Consider the following 24125-nt stretch of genomic DNA (forward strand, 5'->3'; position numbering starts at 1 on the left):
CTGTGTCAGTTTTTTTTTCTTATATAAAAACAGTCATGACGGGTCGAATTTGACTTTTTGGTAACTGGAATAAATTCTACCTGACTCTGAAAGAACCGGAATGAGTTGTTTCGCGGAATATCCTGGGGTTTTCCTTTTGCAATAGTTATTTTAAGACCAAAATGGAAAAATAAAACGAGTATTGCTGAAAATTTTGCGTAAAATATTACTATCTCAAGGTTATGAACCGTATCGTGTATCGCTTTCAAATGTTTTATTATTTCAAAGCTAGATTTTTTAAAACTTTAATTACAATTAGATTTAGATGGTGTTGCTAAACAACTGTAAAACTAATAACTTTTATAATTTATATGACCTAACTGGTTTCTGATCACTACAGACGCAGATGCCCCTTATAAAGTTATATGTTATAAAAAGGAATTTTAATATAGAAAAAAGTCTTTTCTCGAATTGAAATTACATCATCAATTAATGGTTTTAATCATAACACCCATACATTCTACACTCTAACCACCTAATCCCCCTTCATTCTCTACGTCTCTTACAATCCTTATCCAATTTTCTTAATTAAATTTTCGTATAAAATATTTATATCAAAATGTGAATTGTTTAATTTAATAACAAATATTATACGCATATTATGAAAAATTTCAATCTGTAACTTCACCTGCCATAACAGAGGGACATCCCTAGCAAGGTGGGTGAAATAATAATAAAAAATATATCTACTGTACATTTATTGTTTTCATAAAATAATTTTAAAAATCGAAACTTGGCAGAATGTGTTCTTAAAAAGTTTTGAATTCAGGGAAAATTCTCAAAGAAAAAGCTTTTTCCAAGATGGGGGCGTTCCCTCAAGGTCCTGCAGTTTTTTCCTTCATAAATAATTTGACCAGAAATACATACATATGCAAAATTTCAAAAATATCGCACGTGCGGTTTTGCTCTAGAAACCTAGTTACTAGTAGCATTTCGCTAATCGTCAGGTTTACAGATGGTAAACAAAATTTCGTTTAGCTTCGCAAAAAATAAAGCAAACATGATAATACTATAATATTATGTAGCGGCATGGTCCGATAATAATATCCAAGTAATAATACACAAAACACAACGCAAGCAGAATTCTCTAACTAACCTTTTAGGTTGGACTTTATGCGATATGCTTGGTAAGCAAAAGTACTTTAAAACATTCCGTTTAGGTTGATTACATTTTGAAACGTTTACAAAGTTTTCATGTTAAAATTATGAACAGTTTCCCTTTCTTCAGATGGAATACGCAGTGGTCTCTCAGTGAAAACTAAACAATTGATTTTGGCCAAAGAGGGCTCAATAAGTCAAGTGATTGCTTACTATTATGTTGTGTTTGTAAACATTTTTGTCGCATCTCGATGTGGTTGTTCCATAAAAATCATAATTAATACTTTTGGACGACTTGCTGTCACGGCAGTATTTATTAATTTAATGTCAATGTTATACATATACCATCAAAGATATTAGAATATGAAGACAAATGCTGTAGAACATTTTTACTATGGGATTTAATGTTTCCGTTTTTATTAACAAATTAACTGCGTGCCTTCGCTTACGTTAAATTGCTAAAGTGTCCGCCCTTTCCGAACTAACACATGAGACGTACACATCATCGTTGGCACTAATACCAGACCAGATTCCCGTGCCTACACGTTCCAACGGCTTTTGCAATTACCAATACATACAAATAAAAACCAATACAAACGGATAGGGTTTGCAAGATATAAATCGATATTTCAATCAAATTATTCAAGTTTAACTTTCATTTCATAAAAAAGTTCTTATTCTCAGAACCAATAATAAGGAATAAGTGTGATCTGGACTCGTTTCGTGTGACAACCCATGTCGATTATTTCATACCTAGTAAAATTAATAATAAATAAATTTCTCCCGTACAGTTTTGTTTAGTTTTATCCAATAATGTTAATCACAATAACACAAATAATCTGTGTTTTTTTTTTAAATTCCACAAATTGAGATTTTCATTATTTACATATTTTAATTTATTTTTTTTATTTGAGCATCGTACAAGAGTCCCATCTGTTATTTAAACAACAGATTGTTTCAACTTAATTACTAAAAGAAAGAACTATTTACGTCGGGAGAAATTGTAAAAGATGCATTTAAGTACCATTTTTCCAATCAAAGTTCAACGGTACAAACAAACATAGGTAATAATAATTTGTATAAAAAAAGCCTTTTTTCTACCACCATCAGCGTCCACAGAAATAATTATCAAATAAAATAATGCATTAAAAATAAGTTAGTAAGATGAAATATCGATAGTCGGTATTTAAACGAAATCGCGTCCGGTAAGTTTTTAGATTCTCACGGCCAAAAGCATTTTTGTTGTTTGTTTTTGGGGTGTTATGCCGTGTTGCGCTAACTCCTTCTTTAGCCGACCGGATCTACCGGATCTGCCCTGATGATGGACACTGCAACGCTGTCCGAAACGTCGGCTAAAGAAGGAGTTAGCGCAACACGGCATAACACCCCAAAAACAAACAACAGAAATCGCGTCCCATCACTAGCTTAGCTGTACCGGCCATGATAGATAGATTCGGGGGATTACGTCAATGACAACTTTGAAAATTCATTTTAATGTTGCTTACTGGTGAAATGATATTCCATTTATTTTGAAGTTCACTTGGCGTGTCGCATTTTTACATCAGTGGCACTGAACAAGACGGCATTTTGAATAAAATGAGGACGACCATGACAACAAGAAATCAACTAAATTGACAAATTCTTGGCATATTAAAATCATGCTTAGTAGACCGTGATCCGCCGACGGTCAGGCATACCTCACAGCATTTCTCCTCAATTCTAATATCTTTGTATACCATAAACAACATTTGCACGTCACAGTCAAATCAAAGTATAAGAAAAAACAATAAATAATAAATAATAGAATAAAACAATTTAATGTGGCATTAGATTTCCATTTGGGAAAGGTGGGTTTGGGTACCGCCGCCCCAGGAACCATTTATTGGATAAACAACACACCTGCCTTAGGTCACCCCAAGTAGTTCACTACTTTTGGTGATTTAGCAGGAGTGCTCGAGTTCATCGGGTGAGGTGTGTTCAGGATGCACTTGCCCTCAAGCTGCGTGGTGTGCCAGATCGGGAGAGGCTGGTTTGGGGAGACCTTTTGACCTCTCCAACTGGTTTCTCGACCATTCGACTTGTGCCGCAGTGGTAGGAATATATTTATACGTCTGTCACTCCACGACTCACTGATCGCTAGGTTCCTACCCACCCCTCATATCTTTTTACTTCCCAGATCTTCCTATTCTTCCTTTCCGTAAAAATACACCCACACAGCATCCCCAAAGATGACATAGGCCCTGAGGGAAATTATTTTCCTGGGGACCTTCGTAATCGTAAATCGTACAATGACATCAGAAAGTATAAAATTAATTCAGAAGGATATAAAAATAAGATATACAGGTACATGCAAAACATATACGTAGAGGTTAAATTAATATTGATAGAAAAGATATTATAGTATAGCCTTCTTGGACCTACCTTCCGAATAGTTAAATAGAATTGCCACCTCTGCGTATCACTAACTTATATAATCTAGGTACAAGTGAATTGCTCAGTTCTGGTATTGTTACATTAAACCTATATTTTGGGACGAGTAGCAAAGTAGCTCTTGTAGGTACCTAAATAAAATTCAATGAGGTAAAAAAAGTAAATCAGGGCTGTCTGTATTACCATTTACAATATTCTGATATAATTATTAGATCTGAGAGTTTTATTGAATTTAATTCATTCAATAAGTCATTGTAGTATGTGCTTTCAATAGAAATAAAGAGAGTAAAATTGAAATGTGTTAATTTTTTTCGATTGAATCTGAATGTATTTTAAAGTGAGGAGACCAGATTTATTATTTATTTTTTTTTTTTTTTTTTTAAAACATGACATATTACATATTCAGTGATCTTTGGCTGTCCAACTAGGAGAATACCTGTTTTAGGACAGTCAGAAACAGGCATATTTATTAAAAGCGATTCATGTTTAGTCTAGTGTATTGACTTTTACTTATTGCATATTTAAATAATATGAAAAGAAAAAAAAATAGATAATATAAGAAGTTGCTAACTTGTATTTTAAATAATATAAACGTAGAGAATAGACTAAAAGAATATTCAAATATGATAATACTAAAATAGCAATATCGTAAAAAAATATTGACATATGAGTTTATAAAATTGAAATTTTACTTTTTATTTACATGAAATTAATATTTAAAATTTAAAAGAGAGTTGAGAAATTAAAAAAAAAAGGAAAAATTAAATATAAAGATGTAAAGAAAGGTTATAAGCAGATTTTAAATTTACAATGGTAAACACATAAACTTACTGTAATACATATATAAAATAAAATACAGGGTAGTTCGAAAGAACGACATTTAAGAAAAGCAAGTTAATGACTGTTAATTAGCATATTTTCGAATTCATCTCTCCGTTTAGGATGTACATTCGACTTGACTTTGAACTAAAGACGTATACAATAATTTGGAAGAATGATGCCAAGCATTTTCATTCCCTTATTACTAATTGCGTAAAGGTTTATGGGATATAAAGTTATTTTAGAGTGTTAATGTGATTAGCATATTACGTCATGTTTCATTTCATTCTTGTTCAGCTAATTTTTCAGACAACCTAGCAGTGTCCATCGAGTGCCGAAATCCATATTAAAGAGGATTAACGATGGCAACATGCGACATGCTATCAGTTTTATATATAAATAAACACACTTTTCACCAAAAAACTGAACATCTTGTTACATATAGGATTTGTAACAAGGTGTGTGCATCACTTTACTTACATCGCATTTATGGTCTTGGTGTGTGGGACCTTTAAGTACCTACAAATTGTCATTTTTCTATTGGTCAAATTGATAGCCCTGGAATTTTGACTTGGAGATTTGCCAAACTCGAGGGAGAATCGGTGATTTGAATTGGAAGCACAGGCATTCTTTGATAGAGCAGCGGGCATTCCTCTTGGCTGAGGTTCGACAAACACATTCGCCAATTTTGTGAGCATCAGCTTTTGCATATGGAGCATTGACTATTGGATTTATTGAATCGGATGACATCTGCCGATCCTGATTGGTTATGAGGGACCCTTTTGGAGAAGCCTTTTTGAGCAGTGCGAGGCCATTTTGCAATGGACTACAGTATTATTTTTTGGATAAAATATAAACTGGGGCAATTGCTGTGAAGAAACGGAACCTACTACTTCGCATCAAGAACGAATTGGTCTCACACGTTATCATTTTACCTGATGATTTAATAGTAGGATTTTGACAGATTTAATAGTAGGATAGAATGCTATTTGATTAGTCTTTTTTTGCTGTAATATATTTTAGTATTCGTAAATTTTTTTTTTGATTTCTCGATATAAACCATCCTTACATTAATTTGCCGCCATTTAATCCCACGGTAACAATCTGCTCTAATGAAGGGAAGTGCAAGACGACTGTCTAAAAAGTTTTTCAACAAAGTGCAACACGGTATAAAGCGCTTAAAATCAGTCACGTTAAATGATATATTTTAGTTTCATTGTCCACACGTGTAAAATAAAAGGCAGTTTAAAGTTTATCAGTTTAAATTAATGTTAATCATAAGGTAGCCAGTAAAATCAGTTTTCTTTTTTTACTGAGACTTCCCTAAAATGCGCTGTATCCATGTTTATTGTTGCCTTCTAAAACATTAAATATGTGCTATTTTATGAATGCCATCATCTAACGATCAAGATCAGACAAGGGGCGGGTCTAAAGTCTAGACCACATAAATAAGACTCCAATAAAAAATTCTATACCGGTCATAAAATGGTCCTAAAATGTCGTAGGTCTTCCTTATAATGACGGTAATTGCTCCCGAAGTCGATCAATTCTGCCATGTCAAAATTCAACTAGAGACATTAGCATAAAAATAGACTGATTTTATGATATTGATGTTTTCAAAAAAACCCAATTTCAACAAGCGAGTATGCGAAGGTATGATTCATAAAATATTTTGTCACGAAGAATATTTGTGTTGCTTTGTTAAATAAATCGAAGTAATGATAGCACATATAGGCTAAATGAGGGGTATTTTTTCCAAGCTGAATTATTATAATGGTGTCTCAAATGCTACTTATTCCCAACTATATAGAAAAATACCTTTAAAAATGAATGTGTTTTGCAAACCCGTCTGATTTAATCCAATGTTATGATCAAAACAGACTAATTTAATTTCAGCCAAAAGAAACAGAGTATTTGGTGAAGTGAAAAAAGAGCTGCTTAGTTAATTTATATGAAAGTTGCAGCAAATTGTTTTATATGGCGTTTCAAAATCAGCTTGCACCAATACAGTTGGTTGCAAATTTGGATTATTCTAAGATTGCCTTGCAAAACAGACTTAATCCAGACATAAATTGTAAATATCTTATACTTTTCAATATGTTTTGGATCAAATACTGACATAAATACAAAGATACGTTATGTTCATACTAATCGAACAAAATTTATAGCACGTTCCTGTTTCTAGATTGAAATCAAATAACGAAACGCATAAGAAAAGAATAGCCACAACGAATATGTGTGGATGAATGAAATTGCTACAAATAACACCATTTATAGCTATGTGGAACGGAACGCATTAGAAAAAGATAGAGCCTAGAGCGACGTGTTTGTGACAACCGGTGACATCTTGTCTGACCGTTGGGCTTATGTGCAATACTAAACGCGGTAAATTACAAGTTTGTCCACTGGGCCCAGTTCAATAAAACGACGCGTTTGTCTCAGTAACCTAGGTTTCCTTTTAATTTATGTAAGGGTTCAAATTAAAAAAATATATTATAGTAATCTATTACAAAAAACATAAAAAATTACAAAACCTGCGTCAGTTTTTCGCGATTTCCCAAAAAATCGTTCAGGTGGAATTTGTCAGTTTTGTAAAAATACCCCTCAAATGATGTAAGCATACTTAATAGCATTAATAAAGCAATACACAAATAGAAACTTCCAAATTTATATGTACCTATATTACTGTCGTTTGGTTGACATTTCCAATGCCAGAGCGAAGCCACATAAAACCTAGACTATTCGTAAAAACAGGCAAAAGATTATGTGGGATTACTAGATTCTAGAAGGTTTTGGTCTAACTACAAAGTCTGACATAATTCCTTGAAATCGATTGTTTGTGTCACATGGGTCCGGAAATTTACCATTTCCGAACAGGTAATATTCACAATACAATTTTATTTTTTTATTTTTATGTAGGTACCACGTTTATAGTAAAGCTTCGACGACCAACGTTTCCTTCAGGTGTGCGGCCGCACAACTATTAAGAGCCAGCCTTCCGTGTAAAGAATTTCGATTTGGGTAACACCCACAAAAAAAACAATATTTAGTTTAAAAAGGATTCGACAGAGGTGTCACTGTCTGAATTCGCATTAGGATTAATTTTGGGGATTATTTAAAAAAATAAATGACAGAATTAAATTACCGACATCTATTGCCATTTTAGAAAACAAAACCATTTTTAGTTAGCACCGAGCAGATTAGCTCGAAAGTAGAAGAAGGTGATTCTCAAAAAATGAGTTTTATTTTTAATTTTACATAAAGTGTAGTAAAATTAACTTTATTTTTGTGCTCTTTACCCCCGAAATCTTGTATAATATGCGCAATATAATATTTATACATATGTAATATCAATACTTATAATACTTTTGAACATCTATATAAATTATATACACGTTTACATTTATAGGCTTATCAAATATATTATTTTATAAAGATAGATAGAAAGACCCTTAGTGCCTCCTAAGGACTTAAAAATTAGAAGACTTTTTTGTAATTATTTATTTATTCATTTAAATAATTCAATAATTATGAAGAGTTATAAAACATGCATGCAACAAAAAATTACATTCTGAAATGTATTTTTGTTTTTATAATTTCCTTTCATAAAAAAGCAGTGTCTGTATGTTTGTGTGTAAGGGGCTTTATTTATTTACATTTTTAAGAAATTACTACTTTTAATAGTATAAGCTTTCAGTGAACTTTCAATTTTATTTTTTACTTCTCAATATCATTTGTTTAAATTGTCAAAATATAATTTAATCAGAAAAGTGATACAAGATTCACTCAAAATGAAGGATTGGTGGTTCCGAAATGTCCCAATAAATACGGTGAAAGAACCATAAACTAGAAACTTATTACCCTAAACATGTTTTGAGCAAATTGCGGATCTGGAAACCTAATTGCCAATCTGAGCAAAGAGTTGGCCTTATGTAGAAAATACTGTTGGAGTGTTTCACAACACAATAATTTCATTGAAAATCTTAAAACCGTTTAACCTTTCTAAATTTTCTATATTCTCCTAACAAGTATAATCCTTAGGTAATGCTTTTTCAGATTGTTCATGGAAGCTAGAAAAAAATAAAATTGTTGATTATAACTGCACTCCAAGAAGTAACCTGTTAAATAACACTAAAGGGCTCAAATGATTTTATTATTACCTCCGTGGTTTAACATCTTTACAAGACTCAGGCAAACATTCTGTATAGGAGTATAGATTTAACATCTGAAACATAATTAAAGAATTTATTGAAAATAGAACACCTAGGTACGGTTAGTCAAAAAATGTACAATAAAGTTAATTCTGGGTAGGAATTGAACAGTTGATATTCAGGACTGGTTTACTCCCTCCTCCTCAAAAAGACCCCCTACACAGAATTCTAAAAGATGACATAGGCTCTGAGGGAAATTGTTTTCTTCAGGTCCTCCTTCCGACATAAAAAAAATAACATCACTTAATTAAATTAAATTCCCCACAGTTTCAGAACTTTCAATAGCTGTTTTCGCACGCACTTCGTTATTATTTTGGCTCGCACGTTCGAGTATTATTATTTGAAATAATAATTTCGGACATCGTTGCGGTGTCCATCATTAGAGCAGATATGAAGTGACGTGTGTGTTTTTATCCGTAGAAAGTTAATTAAAAAAGAAATCACATATAAGTATATCATATGAGTATTCCTCAACAAGAAAAACTAACTAAATAAAAACTTACCCCGTAATTTCTAAATCATTGGAATTAGTTTTATTTCCCAAAGCATGTATTCTGAAAAAATAAAATAATAACTTTAATTTTTACTACATAATACGTAAATAACAATATTAATTACTTATTTTTATAATAAATTATCGTTTATATTAAATATAAACTTATAAATCATATATTGTATTTTTTCTTCTCACCTATTAGCTTGCATCATGCGTTGAACCCTTTGGATATATAATGTTTTCTTTGAAATACGGGATGTCTTTCGTGTATTTCCCATCTTTGAAAAACCAATATTTATTAACTGATATACTTTACACGCTTAAATTATCTTTATAGGTTCAAATATTTGCACGTAATCGCACGTCTGTAGATCATAGAACGTTGATCGACACGTCTACCCCCAAAGCCCTCGAGTTGGCGAATGAAGTTTACAAAGAAAGATAGGTTAATCTTCAAGTCGGAGCGAGCGCGCTATAATAAATATGATTTAAAAGCAATAGGCGTAAGCGACAGTTGTGAAAATATTTAATTAAACACGACTTATTTACAATAGAACAAAAAATTCTTTAAAAACACCTTAAGTAGCATTTAAAAAAGGAATGTGAATTTTTTCATACATACCTATAACTTGAAATATAACAGAAACAAACGTGTAAATAATAATTTTTTGAGCATACTTTCCAATTTTTTTCTATCGAGGGAATTTTATGTAATTAACGTTACGCCTCTAAAAATCTTCAGATAATATCTTGAAAAATAGCAATTTTTTTTAAGAAGCTAGAATCTAAAAGTGTTCAAGGGAAATATGATATAAATCGGTAGAAAATCGGAATTCCGGCCCTTAAGAAGTGCCCGCACACAAGAAAATAATGTTTTTAGTAATGTAATTTATTATTTTGTAAAACATTAACTCGATCTCGATATTAATTTTATCTACGCATGAACGTGCGTATTCGCGCACTAGCCTATTCATCATTTTATATATTAAACATTTTATATATTAAACACCAGTTTTAATCTATCTATCTATCTATATAAATAAAAATGTAAATGTTCGTTTGTTCAAAATCTTAAATCTCCGAAATTCTTCACTGATTACTTTGAAATTCTTCACTGATTACTTTGAAATTCTTCACTGATTACTTTGAAATTCTTCACCGATTACTTTGAAATTCTTCACTGATTACTTTGAAATTCTTCACTGATTACTTTGAAATTCTTCACTGATTACTTTGAAATTCTTCACTGATTACTTTGAAATTCTTCACTGATTACTTTGAAATTTTGACACAACGTTGTATTTGAATACGCGAGTTTTTGTATGTACCCATATTATATAGATGTCAGGTAAAAACATGCTCTTTTGAAAAACAGCGCTATCTGTTCGACAAACATGTTTTTTTTAAAACAGGGCCATTTGTTAGACGTTAACGATACTCCCATTATTATTTCTATATCTGCACAGACCGACTGAGCTACGGTACAACTAGTTATTTAACAAATAACACAATTGGTATTTGTTAATGAAAAAAGTAATTTATCAACATTATTTGACTAATTAATCATTCATAATTATTATCTTTGTACCAAAACAAAAAACATATTATTTTTAGTACTGCAACAATACGCTACAACCACAATAATATGTTTACTTTTCGAACAATACCAAAGCCACGGATTTTAAGCTGACCAATATTCGGACTCTTTGTGGTTAAAATTTTATTACAGGACTAATTTCATCACTTTGTAGAATAAAAATGTCATTAAATTTCTATTAATAATTTAATATTTATTAGATTCCAAAACATGTGATGCCTATTTATATTACGAAACGGAAATCCAAGAAAAACTCTCGAACTGTGAGCTCTATCGTTATGAAAGTAGCAGTTTTCTTAATGTTTGGTAATTTATTTATTTATTTATTTATTTACACATATACGGCACAACACGTGCCATTAACATAATTGACATACTTATAATAGTACAACAACATGAAGAATAACAGTATAAATGTTAGTAAAATTTAAGAAAATAGGTAAAAAGTAAGGTAATAAGTAGTGTATAAAATAAAACTCCATGCATAACATACATGCGCAGTCGATAAACTTCCAGCGATTCCTGAGCATATTGAATTTGGAGTATAGGAAGTAGATTAATTTTGGTTTTCGGTGACATTTTTTTTACTTTTACCGAAATGCATTTTTTACACCAAACAGCTAAGGAATTGCTGTTGAAAGTAAAGTAAGAGTTTGTAAAAATATTATATCTTCAAAATACCAATGTAAATTTGTACATATTAATTCCCACCTATGTATTGTAAATTCTTTACTTCCTACAGTGAGTTTTGTAACTAATCGGGATTGCTTTAGCAAGAAAAAAAATCATTAATAATTAAAAACATGCGAAATTGTTTTTTTTAAACTTTCATTGGCTCATATCAAAAGTGAATCCTATCAAGTTGTATTTTCAAATAAATTTACATTTATTAACTAAAAAAGGATTTGTTATTTATGATTATTTGTGATCCCTCACATATTTTTCACTGTAGATACCATGAATTTCCAAACACCATGAAAATTATGCAATTCATTAACTAATGCTAACATTAATAATAATTGTTATTGTCGTACAGAAATTTATATTTATAAAACTTGTCCGTGTGAAATCAAACCATGTCACACTGTGCAATGTTTTGACGAACGCGGCAAGCAAATGAAACTTGATACACGAAATACGAAATGCTTCGGTATCTGGCTCCAAAGCGCATTCACGCCCATAACTGATATTTCAAAAAAATATATATTTATCAATACATTTATTATGCTGAAACGTTAATTATACAAAATTTAAAAACATCGCAAAGTAAGCTCGGAAAATTATTAAAAACACGTTTTGTTCTGTTATTTGCATGAAAAAAATCACGGTATATCTTTGCATTTGTCAAGAAATTTTTAGTCGTGTTTTATTAAATATTTTCATCATGTTCGCTTAATATCGTTTTTTTTATATTAGTGCGCTTCCTCTAACATTCGTATTTACATATCTCCCAAACAAACTATCTTTGAACGCTTACTATGGGGCCTTAAGGATGAGCTATGTAGCATTTAAATACTCGTAACCACAGACATAGGAATTAATAGACGAGAAGATAATGGCGAGGGGTAAAATCAACTGTTGAAGAACGAAGGGAGTGAAGCTGACTGTGATTCGTCAATAAATCAATCTGACAGTAAATAGACATCTCGCATTATAATATCACCATTTACTACTTTTGAAGTAAAATCTGCTTTTGAATGAATAGACATTTTTACATGGGAGCGCAAATTACTCGCCACGTTATGAACAAATTTGCGAAGTCTAAATTCGGCAAAAAAATTCGGTTCTATTTTCAGAGTCGAATATTTCGTTTAAGTATTTAGTTAAGACACTTTTATAAATGTTCATAATTTACTTCCCAGCAACCAACCAGCTTTGTGTTTCGCGTCCAGACATTTCTCGATGTGATAGTAACAACTGCTTCATATTATACGATGTGAATATGCTTAAAATAAAGTAAAATAATGCTTATATATGGAATGTAATACGACAATTGGGTTTATTCTCTTTTTCACATCTATTTTTACAAGTTTTCATAGTACAAGTCAACATTTTGCCGTGTTATTTCGTAAAATGAACCGATGATGCCTCGACCATAGTTCGCACAAGAATGATGACGTCACGTTTTCAAATTTCACTTGAGGCCATACGCGAGCACAGCCGGCTCCAATGGAACCGGTATGGGGAGTGGGGATAATACGCTTTTAATCACTTAGGGCAGGTCTACTAATATTCATATGTCTATGCTCGTAACCGTGAAAGAACAATACACGACGCCATATTGTCTACTATATAAATTTCACTTTTCTAGGAGGATAAAGAGTTTGTATTTTCAGGAGATGTCGGGTAGTAAATAGTTATTCATTTTGCGTTGTTTTATCCTCAAAATATTTCCTCACTGAGACAGTGGACCTATTTCAAATCATTTCTTATTTTTGATGGATAGAATAACTACCTAATCTGAAATAATATACAAAACATTAAATCAATGTATGAAATGAGTTGTTGCAAAGATAAAACGCACTATCTAATTCTATACATACTTCTTATATTCATTACAATTATTGTATATTTCATTCTTGATATATTCTTGTAAATTATTTTAATGTAGGTACGTTAAATAAACACCGTAACGCATAATTATATAAAATATCTGTTTTTTTTACAAAATTTTATACTTCTTTTAATCTTTTAAATTTTGTACTTTTTATTGTTTATTTTTTAAATTCACCTATATTTAATACTAGATGTATATTTTTTATTTACTTTAAATATAATCGACCACCACACGGGCATGTGCCTGGCATGGTGGTCGAAAAATTCTTAATGACTGTAATAAACAATTGACTGAATTTTTTATATTATGATCTAGGAACACTAGTGGTGAAATGGATTTATAATAGGTAAAATTGGAACAGCCGCTATTGTCTGTGAGTTTGTTTCCTATAGAAGCGAATGCCCACCGGTCACCTGTGAGAAGTCTGTTTCTTTGCAATGTCAAGTTTACTATGTAGTCCGAGAAATGGATACTATAAAATGTATAATAATATAATCATGTATATTGCCACGGTGCGTGTTTCGCTGGTCGCTGGTCCCCGCGCAACTAGGGGCCGACAGTCGACGGCAAATCGCGTCGAGAAGTGAACGTTTAACGTTACTTTGCCAGTCTAAAAATACGAAGCAGCTGCTCTCTGTTGTTCTCTCTCTTCCATCGCCATCTTGATTGGTTTGACAACTGGAATTGTCTCTCTGTGTTTCGTTGAATATATGAGTTCTTGCGAACTAAGTGTTGTGAACAAACAGTTGGAGTATAAGTATTCTTCTTATAGACAAGGCCGGAGCGGCGGCATCAACTGAAAGGTAGGTTATGTTGAACGATCTGCGTTGCTTACTCTTTTTGGCAGTAGTCAGTATTTTAGTAGCCGAGGAGGGGAGCTAATGTCAAACACTATTGATCCACGGATGTGTACCTACCGTGCAATTCACGTTCTTATCTTTATCGATTGCCCCGTCCAATATCTAAACAGACAACACAATACTGATTTCACAATACAGCAATAGAACTAGTTATTACAACTTCATCGATTCTTTTCACAAGCATTCCTCCGGAGCGCACCGTTTCTCACAAGATTCCGATAAGTAAAGTCTTGTAACCTATGCAAATAAGTTGATAAACATCTGTCGCTTAGTACGAAGGCCAGCTTTTTGCGATAAAAGCATAAAATAATTGCACTTAGGTACATTAAGAATGTTTTTTTAAGGCTCTTTATATATTTTTTGTTTTATATTTCCAAATAGATATAAAAAGTAAGTTTATAGTTTTGTGCAACGTATAAACTATGTTTCATACTTTCGAAATTGTCACTTGTCTGTAGTTTGGTAACCTTACCATTATCCCAAGGCGAACGAGGCGTTGATGTCATGAAAAACATTGATTATTTCGTTAATTACCCAAGCTGTTTTACCAGCCGGTTCTACAGGGCTGGTAAGCTATATTCACATACAAATAGCTCATAGAAATAAACATTAGGTTGTAAGTATTGTCACTAGAATAACAAATATGTACCTAGTAAGTATGACCCATAAATAAAGCATTCACTAGATCGATATCTTCGGGTTTTTTATATAAAATAGATTGGTCTTTTATTCAACCATAGATATGCCAATATTTAGTAAATTTTATGCGTGCCATAATACTACGTCACACACCATTGACGTGCATAGAGGAAACTCAAAAAATGGCGCGACCATATACAATATAATTCTCAGTCAGAGCCTACTTATTTGCCTAAAATATTATAAAAATAAAACTGTTTGAAATGTCAAAATATTTCCTCACGAAAAGAAAAACTCATTTACTCGTTACATGAAAAGAATTTTTATTTCAGCAAGATAATAAATTAGGTACAGGGTGACACAATACCCTGATAACGGGGATTTGCCTCGACGCTCACATTTTAATTATTTGTGATGTACGTATTACTAAAATCCTAAATGTTTCTAGAGGGATTCCCAGGGATGCAAGTTATTTATATATAAGATTAATAAAAATAGGATCTTACCATTAAATATCTTATGTAAAACGGTTTGCCAATTTTATAAAACGTTTTTCAACTATAAGATGAGCGGGAAGCACCAGATTTTATTTTTGTAAATGATGAATTAGTAACTTCCCGAGGAATCTCTCTAGAAAAATAAGTGTATTTATTAATGTATTCATAAGAATTGATTAAAATATAACACTCAGAAATATCAAACTTCTGTCCCGATAAAAAAACTCACCGTACGTTTCTTCAACACTCTGAGGCGCACGTAACTGTATTCGTATGTAGATCCCCAAGCACTTACAGCGTTATTCTTTAGTAACGGCCCCAGCTTAAGCCGGAAAGGTCGTGGGATTCCCGGCCGGTATGTCCAGTAATTTCAATTACGTATTTTTTTTAGAAATAATTTAAACTTAAAAAGTGCATGGTGGTTAAGTTTCAGAAAAAAATTGGACATTGTAAAAAAATATGAAAACAGTTTATTTTGTAGATTTTTTTAAATTCTCAAGTTTCTTTATTTTAATAGTTAAATATTACGTTAAATATTTTTTCAATTAAAAATTCCGCTGTTATGTGTGATTGTTATTTGTAATTGGGGCGCCTAAAAATGATTATATAGTAGAACTTTTTTTCATGTAAAAAGTATTTCAAATAAAATAATTATAAATAACGTTCATTTTTTCTTTTTACATAAATTATATTTATTTGGCTTTCAGTCACGCCAATTTTTGGGCACAGAGAAATTGAAAATGAATGTGAAGAATTCAGACATGCCATAAATACATTTCTATACTTATATAAGATTTTAACATAAAATTGCTTTAGTTTAAATTACAAACAGTTTTTTCAAGAATTCACAGGGTCTGCCCTAGTATAAGATATTACACAAAGTAGCTGGTATAAAATTTCAAAAAATGAAAAAGTTTTTTTCCATAAAACAAAATTCTACACCGATAGTTTTTCTCCACACAGACAAATATTAACTATAAAGTACCTAAAGTCATTCGAATGTTAAAAAGAGTTATTCATCTTTTAAATTGTACAATCGTGTAGATTGTTAAATTATTTATTGTAGATAGAATTGTAGAATTATCTCCCCAAGTTACTGCACTTACTTTCGTTAAAATGATATTCAAAATTAAGGGAAAATTTAACCAATTTATAATAAATCTATTTGCTAATATATACGTACGTTTCACTCAAATATGGGAAAACAGAAGACAAAATGAGTTTTATCCCGAACAAAATGACGGCACCAAGGAAAATGCTTAACGGAATTGAGACGGTACTATATAAATAAACACTTAAAAGTAAATTTTTGGGCTAAATTTTCTACAGAACATAATTGTAAAATGTCAGCTTAATTAATTTTATATTTCTATAAATATGTAGGTGCATGTATAATGTATACGCACTCAATAAACTTCCAGCGATTCCCGAGCTTATTCAATTTGGAGTATAAGAAGTACATTAATTTTTGTTTCCGATGACATATTTTTTCCACTTCAAAAGAAAAACAAAGCATTGGACGGTGAAGGTTTTTTGATATCAAAATACTGACATAAAATTTTACCCCTTAAATCCCACCTATGTATTGTAAATTCCTCTCGTCCTACAATGAGTTATGTAACTCACCAGGATTGCTCTAGCAAGAAATAAAATCTAAAATCTGAGATGTAAAAAAACTGTAATGTACGAACTATTTTCTATGTAAAAGTTTTATTAGTAAAAATATTATATTTTTCTATTTGTGTACTGTTTCGTATGTGAAACGTATAATTTTGATATCAAACTACCAATGTAAAATTGTACCTATGAACTCCCACCTATGTAAGTTCCTCCCGTCCTACAATGAGTTTTTTAACTCATCGGGATTGTTCTATCAAGAAAAAAAATAATAACCAATAAAGGATTTGTGATTTATGATTATTTGGGATGCCTTACATACTGCAGATGATTATATACTGTATGTAGATACCACGATTTTCAAAACACCATGCAAATTATGCAATTCATTAACTAATGCCAACAATTGTGAAAATTATTATTATCATTTTAAATTTATATTTATAAAACTTGTCCGTGTGAAATTAAAATATGTCACACTGCGCGAAATTTTGACCAGCGCGGGGCGTAAACTAAATGTTTTGGGATATAGCCGCGCCCACTAGAAACGCCCATAACTGATATTATTTTGACGTCTTATTTCGCCTTAATGAAGTAGAGCGATGGAATTCTGTCTAGTATGATAAAATCACGATCCAGTACAGCCTCACAATACGCACATTCCTGGCAAGAACACGGATACTGTCTGAAAAAAATACTGCGGTGAAGTTAAATTAAAGGCTATCAAAAATTAGCAAATTAGGAACAAAACAAAGAGAGATTCTTACCTGTTTTTTGGTTACAAACGCGTGTTCTATTTTGTGTTCGAGATGTCAAGAATAAGCGTTGGCAACGCGTACTTTCATTACGAACCACTCGGCCTTTAATAAAATACAATATATTAAAATCCACCAAAACTACACGACAACGGGGTGGTTTGAGATCAAAATATCAAACAACCATAGATGTACCACTCAGCCAGTACTCAGCTGTCAACAGCTTTTTCCAAAGATATTCAGAGTTTTTCATTGATGGATATAGTTAGTCAACAATGTGACATCACAAACCATGCAGATTACTGTGTCTTTTCTACTGTTCCAATTTTCGATCGGCGTTATACCCCCTGGCCATGGCCCATGAACTCACCTATATAACAACCAAACGAATTTATTATGGGAGCGCACCGGAATGACTGAAAAGTTGTACGGATTATTTTTGAGCTATTGTCTGTAGGTTCACTGAACAACCACTAAATAGGTACCTTCTGAGAGTTACTTTCTATTTGCTAACTAGAACAACCAAATAGGTAGAAGCATTATTGTCAGTGATACGCTCAACCAAAATATAGAAATAATTATTCTCTATGAGCTCAATAGAGGTAGAATACTGATAACTCTTTGTTCACCGGAACAACAAAGGGGACCAAAGAAATAATGGCTTTGAGTTCACCGAACCAAAAGACAAAGTTTTTTCAATGAGATCTCCAGAACAACCAATGTGTTTGTATGAATATTGGATCAAACAAAAAAGGCGGGTATGGGTACTGCCGCCCCGGGAACCATTTATTGGATAATCAACATCCCTGTCATAGGTCACCCCAAGTGGTTTACTACGTTTGGTGTTTAGTGAATTAGCAGGGGGGCTCGTGTATCTTGGCAGCGGATGCGTTTGCCCACCAGACACTGGTTGAGGGAGACCTTTTGACTTCTCCACCCAGACTCTCTCAACCCATCCCCTCGCACAGCAGTGGGAGGGATGGATTCACGTCACTCCTGGACACATTGACCCCCAGATTCCTACCCATCCCTCACACCTTTCACCTTCCCAGAACTTTCCCTAAAAAGACCATCCACACAGCACCCCCAAACATGACATAGGCCCTGAGGGATTTTTTTCGTCGGTGCCTCCTGTGTGGAGCTAATGTAAAAAAAGGAAAAAAAATATATTGGCAATGGGTTCGCTGGTACAGCCGATGACTTCCGTTAGCTCTACTGACGTATTTAGACAACCAAAGATGAGTACTTCTTGGTTACTCGGATCAATCGATATGTGGTCAGTACAGTACCAAGTAGTATGTGCGCATGATTCTGTTTCTATAACCCAGTTGGCTCAGTCCTCGAAATGAAACAACGAGGCTACTTTAATGAAAGCGAATTGATATTTTTTGTGTGGGTTAGAATCCATCTAATTTTTGACGTAGGCAGGTCTCTATTTAGTCAAATGAGACAACTTTTTATTTATAACAAAAGCACGTGATAACCACGCGTATGCATATTACACAGATAGATGGCTACATCATCCGTTTTACAACAAGTTACATCTGACATTAATTTTAAATAGAGCTATTGATTCAATTAAGACGTTCAAATAAGTGGTTCACGGGGAACCATTTGTCCAATTTGTTATTGATAGTATTGGGTGGTTGTATTGCTTAATATATTAAGTTTGTTAATAATCTTTAAAATAAAACCATAACTTTGTGAACGCCACTTTTATTTTTTATACTTAATGCCGACCAGGTTTCACAACAACCGTAGCTTCTTCAGGGCAGTATAATACTGTAAAATCTACAAGTAACATGTGATATCAATATAAAGATACAATTGTGCTGAGCCCAAGTGTAGGAGGTAGGAGGTTGCTCTTTGTCAGTAGGGAATAATCTAAGTATCCGATATTTATTTAGGTTGATTTGATTGTTGAAGACTTTTCTACTAATGTTTTTGGCTTTCCGTAACTCTAGTGCCTCCAAGTTATCAAGTCTGACCTGTTTTGCGTTTTTGTGAAGTAAACTGACCCCTGTATTTTATTAAATTTGTGGTCTGTTTAAAAAATTCTGAGAAGATGTTATTATTTAGACATAATAATCCTGCAATGTCTATGATCAACTACTAACGTTATTATACGTAATATCCTTCCATACCTTGATTTAGAAAATCCTTTTTTGTGTATATATCTATCAAATAGATTTGTAGTTTTATTTTTTTATAAAAGGTTTTTTTGTAGTTTTCACAGCCCTATCCATAATGATTCACGCGCTTGCTCCGTCGTTATTTTTTTTAACATTATCATTATTAATTCATAACACTGCATAAGGTCAAGTAACTTCTTATGAGTACCCAAACCAGGAACTGACAGTAATATTTACAAAGACGAACAATTTTTAAAATATTATTAGCAGGTACTTAGATACGTGTACGAATATGCGTATTGCGTATTGTCTTTATTATAGGAAAGAACGCAAGTCCGTTTACAATGCATTGAGTTTTTTTAATCAACCGCTGTTTGCAAATGCAAATTTTTAATCGCGTTTGACTTTATGCACAATATTTTGTAAACTAGAGGAAAGGTTGTTGTTTATTATTCTGAAATCAAGGTGAAAACGTACAGTAAGAGGAATGATAAGAGTTTCGCATAAAATTATACTAAAATAAAAACGTGTTTGACTGGTGATGACATCCAAGGAAAATCCAAACACATTAAAGTCTGTTAATAAATTAAATTGACTTTTTTGATGATTTTGTTTGTCAGATACAAATATCCTAAAACTACGGTATTCCAGTGGGGATAGTTGTGAGGCGGAAGTAGCGCTTATTGTATTTTTTTTACATTAGCTCTACACAAGAGTCTCTGAGGAAAAAAAATCCCTCAGGGCCTACGTCAACTTTGGGGATGCTGTGTGGATGGGTCTTTATAGTTCAAGGAAGGAGAGAAAGTTCTGGGAAAAAAAAGTTATGATGGGTGTGTAGGAATCTGGGATTCAATATGTTCAGTATTACAGAGAAGTCAAAAGGTCTTCCTCGACCAGTCTCTCCCGATCCGACCCGCCACGCAGTAGGTGGACAAACGCATCCGCAGCCAAGACCTTGAAAAAACTTCACCCCATGAATCCGGGCACCCCTGCTAAGTTACGACTTTATATAAAAAATTCTCACACTATCATACACGGTTTTACCCTCAGGGATCTCATTTCTGCAGCATTCAATCTAATTTTATATAAACCAGTTAAGTCATTAACTATTCTACGTTCGGATAATTTTAGTACATTTAGCTTTCACCGTAGATAATCGTATTTAATTTCTTTAGTTAGTTAGTTTTGTTTTACTTTAATCGTTTGCTTTTCCTTTGGCAGCCTCATTCAACTTAAAAACGGGATTGCATGCCCTTTCCTGGTAAACTTTTAGTCAGTTCCTGATATATCGGAACACGTGTTCATGTACCTGAATTTGCCTTGATAATATATGACCAAATGCGAAAGCATTAAAAATTTTATGAGTACGTGTTCCGATAATATCGAATTTTACTAAAAGCATATTGTGAAACCTATCATTTCATTCGTTTAGGCCCTGCAATCCCGTTTTTAAACGGATTAAGAATAATTTTTGAGATTTTTAATAAATTTGTAAAAATTTTCTCCATGAAATAATAATAATAGTTTCATTTGGCATAATTAAATGGTCCAATACAGATTTAGATAACTTAGAACGATTAATTAGAACTACGCTAACAAAGTTTAATTGCCATCATCCAAATTCAGCTATAGAAAATATTAATTAACCTAGAAATTTAGGAGGTAGAGGTATAGTCAAAATAACTTCTATGTAACATAATGCACTCACATAATATTGATTGACTAGATGATCATTTATGGAAAAGTGTGTGGAAGATTTAGTTTTTCCTATGGGGAAGATTTAACCCAGACATAAAATCGGAAAAGAAAAAAAAAAGGATTTATTATCTTTTTCTTTGTAACATGTTGAGATAATGATATCCTCACTGTGATCCTCAGCTGAGGAATTCATCTACAAATTATTAAAATTTAGGATATGATGTATGGATAGTAACATTATTAAAAAAAATTAGTGCAATTGAGTGGTTTCGCTTGCATTCTGTGTCAGTAAATTTTCTAATACTGATCTGCCTATTTTACGTATCCAGCTTTTTATTAGGGATTTAAAATATTATAATTTGTTGTTAGTTTTACAAAAGAGAGGGAGTGTTGTTTTAGAATAGAGTTTTATGTGATAAAGACAAAACAAAAAATACACATTGAGCTTAATTCGGTCACAGATACACGCCCACAACAATTATATTGATAGAACTCTTCAGCTGCTACTATACTACTCAGTGTACAGATCTGCTGCCCTGTTAGTTAAATAAAATATCCCAGCGTTCAAATGCAGGTCGCGGCAATGACCTTTTATCTAGAATTTTTGTCATGCGTACTTGGTTATTAAAATAATCAATATTGTTTAAAGGTAGAAACACACTAGATCGACGTACGCGATACACGCAGTACTACGTTCCCGGGTCATCGTAAACACTGGTTCTACGCACGCAACGCGTGTGATCACGTGACAAGTGGTCTCTAGTTCGTAAGCAAACGCAGGCGTGTCAGTTTGTTTGACGTTTATTTTTTAGATTGTGTTTGTGTGTTTCACTTGTCAGCAGACGCAATTCGTAGGTTTGTCATATCTTGCGATCCAGAGAGCGAATTTCAGTACGATTTACTTAGTTTATTAAGCCAATTGTCAAAACACACAACCAAAGAGAAACACCAAACATAACATTAGTCCTATCATTGCAAATGATATGACAGCGTGGGTTTGCGTTGCGTGTGACAAGTGTGTTTCTATTATTCATAGAAAATGTATGGATTGTAATTAGTCCAGATATCTTAATGCGTTACTTACTTATCATACGTCGACCCAATGTATCTCTACCTTAAGTGTTTTTTAAATACCATTTGTCATTTATCAGCTTGTTTGTCGTCGTGTTTGTGTGTACTGTATTGTGGTATTGTGGGGAGGTCAGTACGTAACACGAGATAGAATAGACAAAAATGACACACGATGTTGTCTTAATTTATGGTAATTATTTACCGTCTAGTTCACATTTACCTAATACCAGAGGGAAGCCATACATATCTTTGACTTGAACAGACTACTAATATTGTTACTATACCCAGTTTTAAAAATAAATACTGTTTAACTGAGAATACGTAATATATCTGATATTTTTCATTTATTTATGACTAACTGATGTGTGTCCGGCGTTTCTCAGTGACTTTTCTCTACTTTCTATAAATATAATAGTCATGTATTATAAATATAAACCTTCCTGAAAAAAATCTAAATTATAGTGAAATCCCTATCAAAATTCTTTGCTTAGCTTAGAAGAACTAAGTGCACAAACAGACGCGGATAGCGACATTTAAAAATATATTTACTTACGAATCGAAGGAATTCAAAACGTACCGGGTCAATGATATTACATATGTCATCTGAATTTGAAGAAATTTGAAGTTAGCATCAAAACGTGAAATGCGAAAATGACCGTGTTTTTGAGGTTTGGAACAAAGTGATGCCAATCTAAAAAATCTGGCACAAATATTATTAAGAGTAACGATTTTAACCCGAGCAGCATGCCGCCCTCTCCCTCATGTATATCATCGCTGCAGCAGCGTATTAGAGAATCTTTATAAGACTGGAAATATGTTCAGTGCATTAAAAGCACCATGTCACGATTTTTAAATTTATGAGTTTTGACCAAAATTTGCATTCATCCACGACCACAAAAGTGGCATTCAAGTAGATGTATTTTTTTGTAAAATACATCTATTTGAATGCCACTTTTATGTTCGTGAATGAATGTAAATCTTTGTAAGTAAAAATGTAAATCAACCCATTTCTCCACATCAGATCGAGCTGAAACTCGGCATATAGACTCACTATCAATGACAATGAATTCTGTTTACTTGGCGGCAATAAAGCATACACACGTGGACATATAAGCATTTCTCTGAAATGGATGACGTTCAAAAGCAGTTAATATACAAAATCAATGTCTTGCCTACCAAATCGCGATTACCGCAGTTGTTAGCGCGGTTCACTCCAGTATCTGGGGAGGAAAGTTCAATCCTCAGTCAATCCAAAAAACAAAAAAAATCGTTTAAATTGGCTACCAGCCGACCCAAGCGATGGCGCAACTAGGTAGTAAATTGAAAATAGATGAATTGTTATAAAAAAACTTTTTTGCGGGTTGTTTTTTTTCTCGTTTCAATCATATTTTAAAATTAATCAACTACATATGTAATGTACATATTAGTTTAAAACCTAAATTGTCTATTTTAACCATTAGCTTTAAAATTTCAGTCGTCGAACAAATCCTTTTTGTTACGCACAAAAAACCGTTTTACCGATGTTTTTGTAATAACGCCGGCGCACAGTGGGCTGAAAATCGCCTTTCATAGACATAGAGACTTGAATTTTCAAGGGTATTTTTTTTGG

At 32.6% G+C, this 24125-nt stretch overlaps 1 protein-coding gene and 2 long non-coding RNA genes across 3 annotated transcripts in view; 1 reads left to right on the forward strand and 2 right to left on the reverse strand.

Annotated features, from left to right (window-relative positions):
* Nucleotides 1–24125, reverse strand: part of LOC149423283 (uncharacterized) — a 673327-nt gene that overhangs the window by 324060 nt on the left and 325142 nt on the right. The gene's annotated exons all lie outside the window — the stretch shown is intronic.
* On the reverse strand, nt 8547–9497 carry LOC149423285 (uncharacterized). Its single transcript, XR_016302289.1, has 3 exons — nt 9289–9497; nt 9101–9151; nt 8547–8611 (listed from the first exon to the last, which is right to left on the reverse strand). It is a non-coding gene; the product is annotated as an uncharacterized LOC149423285 (long non-coding RNA).
* LOC149423286 (uncharacterized) overlaps nt 13790–24125 on the forward strand; it is a 217257-nt gene continuing 206921 nt past the window's right edge. The window contains exon 1 of the long non-coding RNA XR_016302288.1: nt 13790–14050. This is a non-coding gene — a long non-coding RNA (uncharacterized LOC149423286). The remainder of the gene's footprint in view (nt 14051–24125) is intronic.

The sequence above is a fragment of the Hesperophylax consimilis genome, chromosome 6, assembly GCF_061612785.1.
Source record: "Hesperophylax consimilis isolate HC1 chromosome 6, BYU_Hcon_1.0, whole genome shotgun sequence".
NCBI lineage: Eukaryota > Metazoa > Arthropoda > Insecta > Trichoptera > Limnephilidae > Hesperophylax > Hesperophylax consimilis.